Source organism: Lepisma saccharinum, chromosome 18, assembly GCF_977018435.1.
Source record: "Lepisma saccharinum chromosome 18, izLepSacc3.1, whole genome shotgun sequence".
Lineage (NCBI taxonomy): Eukaryota > Metazoa > Arthropoda > Insecta > Zygentoma > Lepismatidae > Lepisma > Lepisma saccharinum.
The window spans coordinates 67,953,166-67,973,908 of record NC_139246.1 but is presented as its reverse complement, the minus strand read 5'-3'; the positions used below and the strand labels follow the sequence as shown (position 1 = coordinate 67,973,908).

At 31.8% G+C, this 20,743-nt stretch overlaps 2 pseudogenes; one reads left to right on the top strand and one right to left on the bottom strand.

The window, feature by feature from the left end:
* Positions 1-8,719: 8,719 nt before the first annotated feature.
* On the top strand, positions 8,720-19,470 carry LOC146002314 (cytochrome c oxidase subunit 3 pseudogene; annotated as a pseudogene).
* Positions 10,653-14,959, bottom strand: LOC146002626 (NADH-ubiquinone oxidoreductase chain 5 pseudogene; annotated as a pseudogene).
* Positions 19,471-20,743: the final 1,273 nt, after the last annotated feature.

Below are 20,743 nucleotides of genomic sequence, written 5' to 3'. Positions count from 1 at the left end.
TCTCGCAGTAAAAAAGTGCTTGGTAAAATGAAGGGTGAATGCAACGGAGAAATCATTCTGGAGTTTGCCGGCTTACGTTCCAAAATGTATGTGGTGAAATCAGAAACCAGCATCACCAAAAAACCAAAGGTGTTTGTAACAATACCGTGAAAAACAAGCTTGTGTTCGAGGATTACATCAATTGCCTCTATTCACAGTCGAGGATTCTACGTTTGGAGACAAGGATACAAAGCGTAGACCACGTGCTTACCACAAACAAAGTTAGGAAAGTAGCATTAGATCCGCATGACGATAAAAGATGTATTTTGTCTTGTGGAATCCACACGTTGCCTTGGGGACACTATCGTTTAGAAATTAGTAAAAATTGTAGGCAATGCAAATGAAAAAAATAAACTTAAATAACTATAACTAAAATAAAAAAACAACTGTAACTGTCTCAAATTATCACATACACAATAAATAACTAGCAAGGACAATGAATCTCTTTGGTTTCCGAAAGCAAACAATGGAGACTTTACACCGCACGACAGATCATGAATTTCTACCTTATGTGTTATCTAAACTCAACGGCCTGTTGATAATTCACCTCAACAGCATTTGGACAAAATTTGGACGATGTGTGTAAAACCTTTTACGTCTTCAACAACAATTTACATTTTTACGAAATTCCGATCGATGGGAAACTTCGGATCACCGTGAATCCTGAATACTCAGACGAAATAAAATTTCTACCGGCAAGAACATTTTTCGAATGAAGCACGACAAGATGCTTTCTAACATGGCATACGATGTTTCTGCAGGAGATTATCTTTACGTTCAACTCCTCGCAGATTACGACAAACTCATTCCTCTCTTCGTAGAATTACGAATCACCTATGCTATTATAAATAACCATAATGCCTAACGACATTTTCGGCCACACCAAGCGTGTAGACCACGCAGAAGAGATTCTTATGCTGGACGTTCGAGTTAAAAAGTTGACGAGCGATTTGATTGCTTTGCAGGAGACCTTAAACAATAGTTTACAATCGGAAATCGCTACGCTGCAAACGCAATGTCTCGATCCTATTCTGAGAATCGATTCCGAACTGAAAACACTCATAAAAAATTATGTTGATGTACATTCTTAGGACAAGGTTCAAAATATACAGTTGAGCGTGGATTCGCTTCAAAATGATTTGGCCAAATTACAGTAATTTCAATCGAAAGATTTGGAAAAATTAAAACTCGAAATCGAAGAACGAACTTCCGCAATTGAAAATAATTTATCTGAACTTCAAACCGTTGTGAATGATATCGATGTAGAACGCTTGCATGTCGTCGTTTCTAAATTACAAGAAGAATTCAACACCAGGTTGGAAGAAATTAAATCCAAGTTACAGACTTTGGAAGGTACCATGACAAACCTACCATCGACAGACAAACTGCAAGTCATCAGTAAAAGCGTTGCGAACATAAAAATGAAATTGGAGGCTTATCAAGATTTCGAACACATTCAAACCACCATCGCTACGCTTCAGGCGTCTTTGGAGTTGATCAACGAAGAAATTAAAAATATTCACGCTCAAGCAAGCGCGTTGACGAGTATTCAAGACACTTTAAGCACGGTTCAGCAGAAGATCGAATATTTAGAAAATTTGAACGTCGAATCGAACCTAGCTCATTTTCATCACGTACTGGACAACATACAGGGTGACTTGGAATCGTTACAGACGAGTGCGCCTTCGAAGGAAGATTTAGAAAAATTGAAAACGGCAGTGACGGCATTATCCGATTCGAGTGAAATCAAAAGTTCATTGAGCGATCTCGAAAGTACGGTGGCCAATCTCCCCACCTCCAAAGAATTACACGCTTTGAAAAGGAACATATCTCGAATGCTGAAACGACTAGAAACGGAAACGGCAAACGTGGAACAGAATCGAGATGAAATTAGTTCGCTGGTGTCGACGTTGCCCACTTCGCAGAGCGTCACGGATCTTCACAAGCAGTTTACAGAGATGCGAAGCATCGTGAACGATCTTACCGAGAAAAGCTCGAAATTGAATCAAGTTGAGAACCTTCAGAACATTGTCGTCAATATCAGAGATCAAGTTGGAGTGCTGGAATCCACGCAGGAATCGACGCTGGCCTCTTTCGGTGCCAAGTTACAAGAACTGAACGAAAACTACAAGCAGTTGAACAAGGAAGTGAAAATCAAACCGTCATTTTCTGCCATAACGAATCACGTTGTAGAACAACTCGTACCTTTAGAAAACACACTGGGTCAGCTTCACAGTAATTTGCTCAGCGTCGACACTAAAATCGCCAAATTGTTCACCTTGCAAGCCATCGAAATCAACAGAGAACCTCCACGTTCGTCGAAGGTAACAAACTGTACATGTTACATCTTTATCATCCGTATTACAAGTTTCTCCTCGATGGCACGATTCATATAAACGAATTTTCGTACTGGTCTCACGGCAGAAAAGCTAGCGTTCCTACCATGACGTTGATATCGAATCGTGGTGTCCAGAAAGCAGGAAACATTCCTCCGGCACGTTGGAACGAAACGCACACGAAATACACGAAGACGAAGATCTTACTGTTTTCGACGTGAGTGCCGGTGATAAGCTGATCATTCAAAACACAAGTGAGGTGCCACCCTCTTTGAAACCCATCACGCTCGTGTTTCCCTTCAAACGTAATCTCTAAATGTCTAGGCAAGCCATCGTCGAAGAATTGCATAAACCTGCACGCCGCAACTAACAGTTGGGCTGAAAAGTTCGTAGACTAACATAGTAAAAAAAATTTTTTTGACAAAATTCGATTTTATTATTCAATATAGTTGCCTTCGAGGGCGATACAACGATTATAGCGGTCATACAATTTTTCGATGACATTTTTATAGGACGATTTCTCTTTAGCCTCAAAATAGGCCTCAGTTTCGGCGATTACCTCTTCATCAGTGCTAAATTTCTTTCCAGCGAGCATTCTTTTAAGGTCTGCAAACAGGAAAAAGTCACTGGGGGCCAGATCTGGAGAATATGCTGGATGGGGAAGCAATTCGTAGTCTAATTCATATAATTTTGCCATCGTTTTCATTGATTTGTGACACGGTGCATTGTCTTGATGAAACAGCACTTTTTTCTTCTTCAAATGGGGCCGTTTTTTCGTGATTTCATCCTTTAAACGCTCCAACAACGCTATGTAATAATCTCAGCTATCTCGATCAACTTCACTTTATGATCATTTAAAATTATTTTGTGGACTTTTTTGATGTTTTCGTCAGTAACAGTCTCAAAGGGGCGTCCACTGCGTCCATCGTCTTCGATGCTCATTTCGCCTCGTTTAAATTTAGCAAACCACTTCTCAACGGTTGATTTTGCTGGTGCAGAGTCCGAATAATGTTTATCAAGCCAAGCCTTGGCTTCAGCAGTATTTTTTTCGCCAAAAAGCAATGCTTTATTAACACACGAAATTCTTTTTTATCCATTTTTTCACAATAACAAAAGCTGCTTCACTCACAATGCTATATCTCACGAACTAATTATCCGGCAGCTGTGAAATTTATACACGTATCTTTTGAAGGTTAGTACTAAGTAAAAATCACATGGATTTAATTCTAGTAACGCCATCTATGAGTCAGCCTACGAACTTTTCAGCCCAACTGTTACGAACGTTTGCCGGTGGTAACAAAGGGCATTGATGACCTCTGGCAAAGTGACCTTGTCGAGATGAACAGCGGCAATTTGAAAAATGTACATAAATTGAACAAGGGCAACAAGTACCTCCTCACCGTCATAGACACATTTTCGAAATTCGCATGGGCTCAAACTTTGAAAGCGAAAACGGCAACATGCGTCACGGAAGCATTCAAATTAATTTTTCGCGAAAGCGACAGACGACCACGGTTTTTGCAAGCGGACAACGGTAAAGAATTTTACAACGTCGTATTCCAAATGTTTATTCAAAAACATGACATTCGACATTATTCGACTTTCAGTCACATCAAAGCCAGCATCGTGGAAAGATTTAATCGAACCTTGAAACCACACATGTGGAAACGATTCACGCTTCGGGGAAATTACAAATGGGTCGACATCCTGCCGGAACTCGTCGACACCTATAATGATACGGTACACAGAACGATAGGCATGAAGCCAGCTGACGTTACGAAATCTGACGAGCAGCGTTTAATTTCTACAGTTTACTGTCCAAAGTACACTCCGACTACCAAGGAATCAAAATTTAAATTGGAGACCAGGTGAGAATTAGCAAATTCAAACGCACCTTCGAGAAGGGATTGACAAAAAATTGGAGCACTAACCTTTTTACGGTGGTTCGAGTTTTACCCGGAAACCGACACACGTATATAATAAAGGATAGTAGCGGCGAGATTTTGAAAGGAAGATTTTACGAAGAGGAACTCTCTAAAACAAAACACCCCGACACGTACCTCATCGAGAAAGTATTGCGTAGGAAAGGTGACAAACTGTTTGTCAAATGGCTGGGACTTCCGGAAAAGAGTTGGATCGATGCGAACGAAGTGATCTTGCGAGTACGTGGAACGTGGTGAAGCGTCTACCGGATTCGGAAAGTCAAACGAAAAAAAAAAGAACGGCAAGTTGCTTCCCGACATCATCCGCAGTCTAATCGTAGGTCCTTCAGGGTGTGTGAAAACGACACTGCTCGTGGACAATTTTCTCCTCGCACCGAATTGGTTAGATTGGAAGAACAGGCATCTGTACGTGTTCTCGAAAAGTTTGGAGCAATCCAAATACCAGCAACTCATGAAACTGTACGATGGTCTGGACATTCCAACGTTCGATTCGGAAATAAAACCACTCGACGATTGTCGTGAAAATTCAGTCGTTGTGTTCGACTATGTCATCCTGGAAAATCAAAATGAAATTCGCAACTTTTCCACGCAAGGTCGTCACAAAGGAATGGATTGCTTTACCTAGCTCAAACGTTTTCCAAAATTCCAAAACAGTTACTACGCGACAACGCTAATTTCATATGTTTGTTTCGTCAAGATCACACCAACCTCAAGCACGCGTACGATGACTACGTCGGCGGAGACTTGAACTACAATCAATTTTCGGAACGCTGCTCTTCTTGCTGGAACAGTGACGATTTCGGATTCGCGACAATCGACATGACGAGGAAACCTAACGACGGAAAATACAGAAACAAAATCAACGATTTTCTAAACGTTGCAACGTTGTGAGAAACGACGTGTATAAATAACGTTTTGACGAAACGAAAAATCGAAGACGAAAATCTTAAGCTTCGCGATTACCTCGCGAAACGCTTCAAACGCTTTTAGGCCTTAATACATACAATGTATCACCCTGAAATTGCAGTTCAAAATTATTATTCTTAACTATAAAGCCAAAATTTAATGAGAGAGTTCAAAACTCATAAATAAATTTACAGTTTATCACCTATATAGCTTCAGTCATCTCATTCGTGCAACGATGATTATTTTCTACTAACCATAAAGATATTGGTACAATGTATTTAATTTTCGGAGTATGATCAGGAATAGTTGGAACATCATTAAGTATTTTAATCCGTATAGAATTAGGCCAGCCAGGAAGTTTAATTGGAGATGATCAAATCTACAATGTAATTGTAACTGCACACGCATTTATTATAATTTTTTTCATAGTAATACCCATTATAATTGGGGGATTTGGAAACTGATTAGTACCTCTAATAATTGGAGCCCCGGATATAGCCTTCCCACGATTAAATAATATAAGATTTTGATTACTACCACCGTCATTGACTCTACTATTGTCAGGAAGAATTGTAGAAAGTGGTGCAGGAACTGGTTGAACAGTATATCCTCCCCTATCTGCAGGAATTGCACATGCTGGAGCCTCTGTTGATTTATCAATTTTTTCATTACATTTAGCAGGAGTATCCTCTATTCTAGGAGCAGTAAATTTTATTACAACAGTAATTAATATACGAACTATAGGAATATCTATAGAACGAGTACCATTATTTGTATGATCAGTAGTAATCACTGCAGTTCTACTATTATTATCACTACCAGTTCTAGCAGGAGCAATTACTATATTATTAACAGATCGAAATTTAAATACCTCATTTTTTGATCCATCCGGTGGTGGAGATCCAATCTTATATCAACACCTTTTCTGATTTTTTGGACACCCAGAAGTATATATTCTAATTCTACCAGGATTTGGAATAATTTCACATATTGTAACTCAAGAAAGAGGTAAAAAAGAAACATTTGGAGTCCTTGGAATAATTTATGCAATAATAGCAATTGGATTCCTAGGATTTATTGTATGGGCACATCATATATTTACTGTAGGAATAGATGTTGATACACGAGCATATTTTACTGCAGCTACAATAATTATTGCTGTACCAACAGGAATTAAGGTATTTAGATGAATTGCAACATTACATGGAACACAAATTAATTACTACCCATCAATATTATGAGCATTAGGATTTATTTTCTTATTTACAATAGGAGGATTAACAGGAGTAGTATTAGCAAATTCATCACTAGATATTGTACTACATGATACATACTATGTTGTAGCACATTTTCACTATGTACTGTCTATAGGAGCAGTATTTGCTATTATAGCAGGACTAGTACATTGATTTCCACTATTTACAGGAGTAATAATAAATCCAGATTGATTAAAAATTCAATTCATCTCAATGTTTGTTGGAGTCAACTTAACATTCTTTCCACAACATTTTCTAGGGTTAAGAGGAATACACGACGATATTCGGATTATCCAGATGCATATACAATATGAAATATTGTTTCAAGATTAGGATCAATCTTATCATTTACAGCAGTAATTATTATAATTTTTATTACCTGAGAAGGTATGACAAGCGTCCGACCAACATTATTTAATCTACAACAAGCATCATCAATCGAATGATATCAAATGTCACCTCCTTCTGAACATACATATTCAGAACTTCCAATACTACTTACTAACAACTAATTTTTAAGGTGGCAGAGAAGTGCATTGAATTTAAGCTTCAAATATAAGGGATATCCCTTACTTAACAGTGGCAACCTGAAATCAAATATGACTACAAGATAGATCCTCCCCACTAATAGAACAAATGATATCTTTCCATGACCACACAATATTAATTTTAATTATAATTACAGTATTAGTAGGATATTTAATAGCATCATTATTTAATAACAAATTAACAAATCGAATACTTTTAGAAGGACAAACCTTAGAAACAATATGAACAATTATACCAGCAATTACCCTAGTTTTTATTGCCCTACCCTCTCTACGTTTATTATATTTGTTAGATGAAATTAATCAACCCTCATTAACTCTTAAAACTATTGGGCATCAATGATACTGAAGTTATGAATATTCCGATTTTATAAAGGTAGAATTTGATTCATATACAGCCCCAACAAATGAAATATCTTTAGGCTCATTTCGATTATTAGATGTAGATAATCCAACAGTACTACCAATTAATATAGATATTCGAGTACTAACTACATCTGCAGATGTATTACATTCATGAGCCATGCCATCCATAGGAATTAAGATAGATGCCACTCCAGGACGACTTAACCAGGCAGGGGTAAATATTAGTCGAATTGGTCTATGTTTTGGACAGTGTTCAGAAATTTGTGGATCTAATCATAGATTTATACCAATTATTGTTGAAACTACAACTCACAAATCTTTTATTAATTGATTAATAAAAATTATACGAGAGTCATTAGATGACTGAAAAGTAAGTAATGGTCTCTTAAACCACAAAATAGTAATATAACAACTACTTCTAATGAAAAGAGTTAGTTAATATATAACATAGGAATGTCAAACCTAAATTATCCTTATAGATACTTTTTTATCCCACAAATATATCCATTAAACTGAATTATTCTATTCACAATATTTATATTAATTTATTTTTTATTTTTAATTGTCAACAATTATAATTATAATAAATTATTAAATAATAACAATTTTAAAATAGAAAATAAACCAAAAATTAAATACTGAAAATGATAACAAGATTATTCTCATCATTCGACCCAACATCATCAATTATAAATATATCACTAAATTGAATAAGAACATTCTTGGGATTATTAATAATTCCAGCCCCATTTTGATTAATACAATCACGAACCTCAATATTATATAATATAATAATAGTAAAATTACATGAAGAGTTTAAAACATTTTTAGGAATAATTAATCACCAAGGAAGAACTCTAATATTTATTAGTATATTTTCAATAATCTTATTTAATAATTCAATAGGATTAATACCCTATGTGTTTACTAGATCAAGTCACTTAGTATTTACCCTAACACTAGCCCTGCCAATATGATTATCATTTATACTATTCGGGTGAATTAATAATATAAAACATATATTAGCACACCTAGTACCGGAAGGTTTGCCAGCACTATTAATACCAATCATAGTAGGTATTGAAATGATTAGAAATCTAATTCGTCCAATAACTTTATCAGTACGATTAGCAGCCAACATAATAGTTGGACATTTAATAATATCAATAATTGGAAATACGGGAACAATATTAGAAATTATTGGGCTTTCAATACTAATTTTAGCACAAGTTATACTAATTATTATAGAAACAGCCGTAGCATTTATTCAGTCTTATGTATTTGCCTTATTAATTGCTATTTATTCTAGAGAATCAAAATAACTAATGTCAACAAACCAAAATCACCCATATCACTTAGTAGATCAAAGCCCATGACCAGCAACAGGAGCCGTTAGAGCAATAATATTAACAACAGGAATAATTAGATGGTTCCACCAACAAAATATAGTACTATTATTAATAGGGATAACAGCAATACTCCTTACAATAATTCAATGATGACGAGATATTTCACGAGAAGGAACATATCAAGGATTACATACAAATCAAGTTATAATAGGTCTACGATGAGGTATAATTTTATTTATTATTTCAGAAGTACTATTTTTTGTATCATTCTTTTGAGCATTTTTCCATAGAAGCTTATCCCCGACAATTGAACTAGGAATATTATGACCACCAAGGGGGATTAATCCATTTAATCCAATACAAGTACCTTTATTAAATACAGCAATTCTGCTAGCCTCAGGAGTAACAGTAACATGAGCCCATCATGGGCTATTAGAAAAAAACCATTCACATACAATACAAGCACTTATATTAACACTAATATTAGGAGTATATTTTACTATTCTTCAAGCATATGAATATTATGAATCCCCGTTTACTATTGCTGATGCAGTATATGGATCCACATTCTTTATAGCAACAGGATTTCACGGACTACATGTTATTATTGGATCAACATTCCTAGGAGTATGCTTAGCTCGACACATCTTATGCCATTTTTCACCAACACATCACTTCGGATTTGAAGCAGCAGCATGATATTGACATTTCTTAGATGTAGTATGATTATTCCTTTATATTTCAATTTATTGATGAGGTAGATAATTATTTACTTAGCATATTTAAAGTACACTTAACTTCCAATTAAAAAGATTATAATAAAATAAAGTAAATAATTAATGTAATCATAAGTACTTCATTATTAATTATAATAATTACATCAATTGTAATAATATTATCCACACTACTATCAAAAAAAAATAATTACAGACCGAGAAAAAATATCACCGTTTGAATGTGGGTTTGACCCAAAATCCTCAGCACGAATTCCATTCTCTATAAAAAAATTTCTAATTGCAGTAATTTTTCTAATTTTTGATGTAGAAATCGTATTACTATTACCAATAACAGTTATTATTACTAATTCAAAATTAAGATATTGAATATGTGTTAGACTCCTATTCCTATTAATCTTACTTTTAGGTTTGTATCATGAATGAACCCAAGGATCACTAGAATGAGCATGCTGGAGTAATAGTTAATAATAACATTTGAGTTGCATTCAAAAGGTATTGATTGAATAATTCAATTTACTTTACTAAGCGAGAAGCAAAAGCAATCAGCTTCGACCTGAATAAATTGGTATATATTACCCTTGCTTACTTGACTGAAGCCAAAGAAAGGCGGCATATTAATGTTAATAATAAAATTAGGATTATCTCCTCGGTTAAGGGGTATACAATTAAGTGGGGGCTGCTAACTTCTATCTTTAGTGGTGAAATTCCATTAATACTCTTCATATTATTTCTTTAGTATAAAATTACATTATCTTTTCATGATAAAGCTGGACTTTAAATAAGTTCAATAAGTGTTTACAGAATTATTTTATTCTTCCTAATAACTTCAATATTATGCTTTATTATAAGCTATATAAACACACATAAATTATTAATAAAATTACTATTAAAAATGAAAATATAAAATAAATATTAAAATAATTAGAATGTATTAGTTGAATATTTAAAGAACCACTCCTTATATATTTATACACTCCCTTCCCCCCCATAAGCTCACTTCATCCATAATCAATAACCTTAATATATAGACCTCCAGTAATAAATGAACTACCAATTAATCCCCCAGAAGATAAATAAGGTAAAAATCATATTCCTCCTAATAAATAGTATATTATTTTATTATTAAAAAATGGATAAACTTCGAATAAGAAAGATGTAATATTATATCCAATTCAACCTCCTAATAAAATACATATAATTGCCCCTATCTTCAAATTAAGAGGAATAATAACAACAAAAATAGAAGGAAAAAAACTAACCATATTAATCCAGAACCACCTACAACAGATAACAACAATAAGCCCAATATGCCTTTAAACATACCTCACCCCCCATCATCAGAAAAGAATTGAAATGATGCACCTCTATAAGATTTACCAACTAAGTAATAATTTAATCGAAAACTATAAGCTATGGTTATACCCGTAGAAATTCATAATAAAACAAACATTACTAAATTAAAAGAAGATATACTTAATATCTCCAAAATTAAATCCTTAGAATAAAATCCAGACAAAAATGGTATTCCACATAGGGCAAGACTAGAAATTATTATACAAGAAATAGTTATTGGTATTTTATTAATTAAACCCCCCATACAACGAATATCCTGAACATCCCCTATAACATGAATTACTACACCAGCACATAAAAACAATAAAGACTTAAATATAGCGTGTGTCAACAAATGAAAAAATGATGGCTGCTTTAGTCCCATAGATAACCCAAGTTGTCTTAATGTAGATAAAGCAATAATTTTCCTTAAGTCATACTCAAAATTAGCACCAACTCCAGCTATAAATATAGTTAGCCCAGATAATAATAAAAGTACCCTACCAAGAAGAGTATATATTAATATATCTCCAAAACGAATTAATAAATAAACCCCAGCAGTAACCAAAGTAGAAGAATGAACTAATGCAGAAACTGGGGTTGGTGCAGCTATAGCTGAGGGCAACCATGCAGAAAACGGAATTTGTGCACTCTTTGTTATTCCAGCAATAATAATAAATCTAGTAATTAATATAATATCAAAATCAGAAACTAATCATAAATAATAAATATAATTTCATCTACCATAATTTAATATTCAAGCAATAGATAATAAAATAAATACATCACCAATTCGATTGGACAGAGCAGTTAATATCCCAGCAGAATAGGAACGAACATTCTGATAGTAAATTACTAGACAGTAAGAAACTAATCCTAGCCCATCCCATCCTAAAATAATTCTAATAATATTAGGAGAAATAATTAAAAACATTATAGACCCAACAAATAATAAAACTAAAATAATAAATCGATTTATATTATAGTCCCCCTCTATATAAGAACCTGTATAATTAATAACCATAGAAGAGATATATATAACTAAGCCTATAAAAATTAAAGATATTCAATCAAATAATATTGTTATAATAACACTAGAGCTATTCAAATTAACAATATTTCACTCAATAAAAATTGTAACATCCTTAATTAAAAATATCACCCCTAATAATAATAAAATTATTCTGCTAATCAATAAAATAATTGATGCTATACTTGTAATAAAAAAAATTAAAAACCATTGATTTAAGAACTTTTAGTTACCACTAAGTCCACAACTTACTATTCTACTTAAACTACTTAAACATTTTAAATTCAATGAAATATTGGAGAACAAAAAATAATTAAAAAATTTAATGAAAACAAATGACAAAATAATAATAAATATTCACGAATATTACTTCTTCAACAAGAAAATACACCAGAATAGTATATTCCATGCTGAGTATAAGAATATAAATATAAAGTATAACCAGCACTTAAAAAAGAAAGTAATGCAACACCTACAAAACTAAAATAGGATCACCCAATAATTCTATTCAATAAACTAATTTCACCCAGCAGGTTAATAGAGGGAGGTGCAGCCATATTAGTAATTCTTAATATAAATCATCATAAAGATAATCTAGGAATATAATTAATTATTCCCCTATTAATTAATATACTACGACTACCTAATCGTTCATAAGTAATATTTACTAGACAAAATATTCCAGAAGAACAAAGACCATGTGCTACTATTAAAGTAAGGCCACCATTTATCCCTCATGCTCCTATAGTTATAATTCCTATTAAAACAAGACCTATGTATGCTACAGATGAATACGCAACCAAGGCCCTTAAATCAATTTGACGTATACAAACAAGACTAATTATTTAAATTCCAACAACTCTAAAACCAAATCAAAAAATATTGTATTTAATAGCCAATCTCTCAATACAAGAAATAATTCGCAAAATCCCGTATCCTCCAAGCTTTAATAAAATCCCAGCCAAAATTATAGACCCACTAACTGGAGCTTCAACATGAGCCCTAGGTAATCACAAATGAACCAAAAACATAGGTATTTTTATTAAAAAAGCAAACACCATTCTAATATATCAAACAAAATAATTTATTCATTAATTAATATATCTAAATATATATATATATATATATATAAGCCACCCATCTTATAATTTAACATAAAAATACCAACCAAAAGAGGTAAAGAAGCAAGTAATGTATAAAAAAGTAGATATACCCCCGCTTGTACTCGCTCTGGTTGATATCCTCACCCTAAAATTAAAAATAAAGTAGGTACCAATGACCCCTCAAAAAACCAATAAAATAAAAAAATGTATTCTTATAAAAGTTAATATTAATAATAATAATAAAATAATTAATAAAAACATAAATCTACAAGGATAAAAATAAATAGATATAATACTATTTCTAGCCACTATTATTAATAAAATAATTCAAATACTAAGTAAAATTAAAGAATAAGACATCACATCTAACCCAATAAAATAACCAGCCCCCCATACTCCGATACCAAATCCCACTATTAATAAAAACAAAAAACAACCAAAAATAATAGAAATTTGAACCACCATTCATAAAGAACTATTAAATCTCAAAAGGATTAAAAATATAAAATAAAAAATATATTTTAACATTTTAATAATACATAAGAATTAAAATAATCATTACCATGAGTACGTGTAACTGATACTATAACAAATAGACCAAGGGCCCCCTCACATACACAAAATGAAATAAATAATAAACAAAAATAAGCTTCTTCCTGATTATTAATAAAATAATAAGTTATATATAAATATAAGGATAACACAATAAATTCAAGTCTTAGTAGAGTTACTAATAAATGCCTACGTTGAGAAATAAAACATAAAAATCTAATAAATAAAATAATTAATATAAATAATATTCTTAACATAAGTTTTTATTGTTTAATAAAAACAATGGTCTTGTAAATCATAAATGAATTAATAATTCTAAAAACATCAAGGAAGATATAATTATATCATCATTAGCTCCCAAAGCCAATATTTTTATTAAAATACTCCTTGATATTAAAATACAATTAATACTAATTACCATTATATTATTATTAGCACTAATAATATTATATATAAAACATCCACTATCTATGGGAGTTATACTAATTATACAAACTGTTACTGCATGCCTAACAATATCAACATTCCTAAAATCCACATGACTTTCCTATGTATTATTCCTAGTATTTTTAGGAGGAATATTAGTTCTATTTATTTACACAACAAGACTTACACCAAATGAAATATTCAAAATAAGAACAAAGATAATGGTTTTGGGCGTAACCCAAATGTTATTATGTTTATTTATATTAATAATAATAGATCCATTACTAACCCCCTCAATGCTACAAAATATAGATACCTATACAACCTGAAGAAGCACCCCCCCCCCCTACCAGGAATAAAATTATATAATGAATCCATTATAATAATAACTACTATAACAGTAGTATATTTATTTATTACATTAGTTGCAATTGTAAAAATTACTAGACTTTCACATGGACCTCTAAAAATAATTAAATAATTACTAATGACAAAGCCAGCACGGATTTATCATCCCCTACTTAAACTAGCAAATAATGCACTAGTGGACTTACCAGCCCCATTAAATATTTCCTACTGATGAAATTTTGGTTTACTTATAGGAATGTGCCTTTCAATCTAAATCTTAACAGGTCTTTTTTTAGCAATACATTATATTTCAAGAACAGATTTAGCCTTTTCTAGAGTCATACACATCTGCCGAGATGTAAACTATGGATGAATACTACGAACTATTCATGCTAACGGAGCCTCCATATTCTTTATTTGTATATATACACATGTTGGACGAGGGATATATTATGAATCCTATTTATATTTTCACACATGATCTATTGGAGTCATAATTATATTAGCAACAATAGCAACAGCATTTGTTGGATATGTACTACCATGAGGTCAAATATCATTTTGAGGTGCCACAGTAATTACTAACTTGCTCTCGGCAATTCCATACTTAGGAACTATACTAGTTCAATGAACTTGGGGTGGATTTGCAGTAGATAGTGCCACACTGACTCGATTCTTCGCCTTCCATTTTTTATTACCATTTATTTTAACAGCAATATCCATACTTCATCTACTTTTTTTGCATCAAACTGGATCTAATAATCCACTATCTATTAATAGTAACATGGATAAAATTCCATTCCATCCATACTTCTCCATAAAAGACACATTAGGGTTTATATTTATAATTTTAAGATTAATACAACTCTCATTAATATTTCCAACAACCCTAGGGGATTCTGAAAACTTTACCCCTGCAAATCCACTAGTAACCCCTGTACACATTCAACCAGAATGATACTTTCTATTTGCATATGCAATTCTACGATCAATTCCAAATAAACTTGGAGGAGTGGTAGCACTAGTATTATCTATTATAAATCTATTTATTATACCAATACATCATAAAAGAAATTTTCGTGGGCTACAATTTTACCCCTTAAATCAAGTATTATTTTGATTAATATTTGCAACCTTTATATTATTAACCTGAATTGGAGCCCGACCCGTAGAAACTCCATATATTACTACTGGGCAAGTATTAACAATTATATATTTTATATATTTCATTATATCCCCGGCAACCCTACTACTATGAGATAAAATTTTAAAAAAATGACTTCTTGACTGAAATTTTAAGTGTATGTCTTGAAAACATAAAATAGAATGTAAATATTCTAGAAGTCTTCACATTCTAATTATTATGCAACTAAATATAAATTGATACAACCAAGCCCCTAAAACCAACAAAAAAATAAATAATTCAAAGAAACCGGAAGAAAAACTCCTTCAAGCTAAGTATATAAGTTTATCATAACGAAATCGTGGTAGTGTACCTCGAACGCAAATATAAATAAATCCTAAAAAAATAACCCTTAAATAAAAAAAATAAGAAAAGTGGTATCCCCCAACAATAAAATTCTAAATAAAACACTTATAAATAAAATACTAGCATATTCAGATATAAAAATTAAAGCAAACCCCCCAGCACTATACTCAACATTAAACCCAGAAACAAGTTCAGACTCCCCCTCAGCAAAATCAAAAGGAGTTCGGTTAGTCTCAGCTAAGCAAGAGCTCAATCAGGCTAACGGCAACGGTATAGCAATAAAAATAAAACATAAATAATCCTGAAAAACATTAAATAAAAGTAAATTATAACCACCAATTAAAAAAATAAAAGATAATAAAATTAATACTAATCTAACCTCATAAGAAATAGTTTGAGCAACTGCTCGAAGACCACCGAGTAATGCGTAATTAGAATTAGATGATCATCCAGCAGATATTACTCTATATACTCCTATTCTCATACAACATAAAAAGAAAAACACCCCCAAATAAAAATTAAATAATAAGGTGTGATACGGAAAAACAACCCAAACAACCAAAGATAAAAATAAATAAAAAACTGGAGATATATAATATGGGTAATAATTTCTCAAAGTAGGTAATGTTTGCTCCTTAGTAAATAATTTAACTGCATCAGCAAAAGGTTGAAAAATACGACAAATTCCAAACCGATTAGGTCCCCTACGAATTTGAATGTAACCTAATACCCTGCGCTCAAATAAAGTAAAAAAAGCAACTCTAATTAAAACACACACAACCAAAATAATAAAAGAAATAACTCCAATAAATAAGTCTAATGTCATCTACTATAAAAATAAATTTATCTTCATTATTGAATTCTAAATTCAATGCACTTCTCTGCCATAATAGTAATTATTATTAATCAATATCATATATATAATATAAGTATTTGGTCCTTTCGTACTAAAACACTTTTAATATTAAGAGATAGAAACCAACCTGGCTCACGCCGGTTTGAACTCAGATCATGTAAGAAATTAAAGGTCGAACAGACCATGAAATTTGAAATGCTACACCCAAATGATATCTTAATCCAACATCGAGGTCGCAACCCCTCCTGTCGATAGGATCTCCCAAGAAAGATTACGCTGTTATCCCTAAGGTAACTTATTCTTTAAATCACTAAAAATGGATCCCAAATAACAAAAATTATTGAATATTAAATAAAAAAGAGCTACTTATTATCTTCCCATCACCCCAACGAAATACTATTTAATAGTGTATATAATTATACTGCTAATGAAACCATCATTAAAATAGTATAAAGGTCTATAGGGTCTTATCGTCCCCTTAAAAAAATAAAGCCTTTTCACTTTAAAGTAAAATTATATATTAATTAATTAAAGACAGTCTATTCCTCGTCCAACCATTCATTGTAGCCCCCAATTAAAAGACTAATGATTATGCTACCTTCGCACGGTCAAAATACCGCGGCCATTAAACAAGTGTCATTGGGCAGGTTATACTTCATATAAAAATCATGAAAAGATGTTTTTGATAAACAGGCGAGAATAAATTTTGCCTAATTCCTTTAATTAATTAAGTAAATATACTAATAGAATCATAATTTCAAAATAAAACCAATTAAAATATATAATTAAGTAAGAAAGTAAAACCAAACTAAATTTTTAATAAAATTTCAAATAAATTATAACAAAATTACAAAAATTAGCAATCTCCAAACCAATAAATATAATAGTTTATTATAAGGTTATAACGAACATATTAACTAGAAGCACATCCCCCTAGTCATAACTAAACATTAATATTATAGTACATATTAATATAAAAAATATTAAAATGTAAAGCTATATTAAATATAATTCCCTAATAACTAGATATAAGGTAAGTCGAATAACATTTTATTACAAGTAGCAATTTTAACAGAAAAATATAACACTTTTACCTTAAAATTAATCTACTAGCTCCTCACCCTTCGAGAAAACAGAATATTCAATTAAAATGTAATCCTCCCTGATACAAAAGGTACGATTATTAACATCTCCTATAGTAAAAATTAATATTTCATATATTTAATAAATCCCAACACTGTACTAATAATCTATAACAAACGAATTCATATGTACTAAATATATAACCAACCCCAATAAAATTCCTTTTCACATTTAAACAATTCATAAACAAAATTCAAATAGTAATAAAATTTCTATCAAAATATATCGAATTGCACGACTAACTACTCAATGTAAATGAATATTCTAACTAACAGAAATAAATACATATGTAAAATTTAACTAGGGAGATTTAAGCTAGAATAAAACTTTAATTTTAAAATATAAAGAGAGGTTCCTTATTATTACATAGTATGTATTATATTAAATTAAATTATAATTAGAAATTATCTCACGAAAACTTCCTCCCTTTTTTATTTTTACTCATTTTCCCGTACTATATAGAACATATTTTTTTTCCCCTCAAAATTGTGTTCTATATAGATATATTAACTTCTTCTTTCTCTAGACTCAATAAGTGTTAAAATGACATGTTAATTAAGTCAATTACTTTAAGTTAGACTACAAAAACGTAAAAAAAATTGGATAAAATTAAAAACTATTCTGAACTATTTTATATTATTTAATAAATAGGTTCTACTTATTGATCATAAGAATAAAAGTCTAATAAATAATATTATTAGCCCACTATTATAATTTTTTTATAAATAAGATGTCTGAAAAAGGATTACCATGATAGGGTAAAGTATGCATGAAATTTAACATGTTCTTATTTATTCATTTTTAATAAAAAATGAAATTTTATAACTGAAAGAATTAAACTTTCTCCAATGGTATCAAACCCCATAGTGCATCATACACCAAAATATAATAAAAAGGTAAGCTAATTAAGCTAGACGGCTCATACCCCACATGTGAAGGTCTATAATTAATCCTTCCCTTTTTAATGCTCACAACCCCCCAAAAAATAATATTCCTATTGACCCTCACAATAGGAACCCTCCTTTCTATTTCTTCCACCTCATGATATGGAGCCTGAATAGGCTTAGAAATTAATTTAATATCTTTTATTCCATTAATTTCCACACCAAATAATCAACGAAATACAGAAGCATCACTTAAATACTTCCTAATTCAAGCATTAGCATCATCAATAATTTTGGCCGCAGCATTAATTATAATTAATGCTGCAAATTTCAATATACAGACCCAACTTCTGACTATAGCTTTATTAATAAAAATAGGAGCTGCTCCATTTCACATTTGAATACCAGAAGTTATAGAAGGAATAACATGAATTAACTGCCTAGTAATAACAACTATTCAAAAAATTGCTCCATCAACATTACTTAGTTATGTAATTGACAATTTAAACATAATTCTAATTTTAACAATTAGAACATCAGCAATTATTGGAGCAATTGGAGGATTAAATCAAACCTCATTACGAAAAATTATAGCCTTTTCATCAATTAACCACATATCATGAATTATCCTAAGAATAACATCAGAAGATAACACCTGGTTGATATATTTACTATTATACCTCCTTATAACCACCTCCACCATTATGCTATTTTCAATAAACAAAACATACTACGTCCATCAACTGTTTATATTAAAGCTTCCCCCACCAAAAAAATGTCTTTATTCATATCAATATTATCTCTTGGTGGGCTACCACCCCTACTAGGATTTTTACCAAAATGGATAGTTATTATCCAAACAACCAACCTTAAACAATTAATTATAATTATAGTCCTAATTAGTATATCACTGTTAACCCTATACTATTACTTACGAACCTCACTTAGATCAATTTTAATAAATTATAAAACTAATATATGAAATATTATTAACAACAAACCATTAAATTTAAAAGAACAAGTATTATCGGTAGTTACAATTTTTCTCTCAGTGTGTGGGCTACCTATAATTCAACCAATTTATATATCTTTATAAGATCTTTATAAGGTCTTAAGTTAATTTTAAACTAATGACCTTCAAAGTCATAAATAAAGGGTATTCTTTTAGGCCTTAATACATACAATGTATCACCCTGAAATTGCAGTTCAAAATTATTATTCTTAACTATAAAGCCAAAATTTAATGAGAGAGTTTAAAACTCATAAATAAATTTACAGTTTATCACCTATATAGCTTCAATCATCTCATTCTTGCAACGATGATTATTTTCTACTAACCATAAAGATATTGGTACAATATATTTAATTTTCGGAGTATGATCAGGAATAGTTGGAACATCATTAAGTATTTTAATCCGTATAGAATTAGGCCAGCCAGGAAGTTTAATTGGAGATGATCAAATCGCGGATTCTACGAAGAGAAGAAACGTCAAGATCAACCTGTGATCGATGCCATCAGCGGTCTAGGTAAAGAAATTAAAGGTGTCACGGAACAAAATAAAATTTTGATCAACGAACTCGTACCACTTGCAGCTAAAAGTTACACTGTACCAACGCCCATTTCAAGCATTCCTTCGACCTCGTTCGAACTGAAGGACGTACCACGACGTCAAGCCATAGGTAGCACGTCTTCTGATAAAATCGAGTTGGGACCTTTGGCACGAGACTATCTGAGCACGATGAAATTCGACAAGGATGAGGTGTTTGGAATGTATCCGAGCATGGAAACCAACGAAGGCGTCGTGTGGAAGATTGGGAAATCGAAACTCACCTTCGAAGGCAACGACATTAAAGTTAATTTAGGCGATAAAAATAGTTGGACCAGGTATCCGGGTACGGTGGGACTGTGGGAACTCGTTGCCAAAAAATATCCGAAAGATTACGCCGACGAAGTTTACCAGAGTTACAGAGAAATTCTAATCATGACGGATGCTATGTACCAGAACAACGATGCCTCGCAGAATAGGGTGAAATCGAGCAGCGGTGAGAAGTACAGGAATCTCATCAAACTGATATGGAACGAGGTGAAAAGTGGAAGCG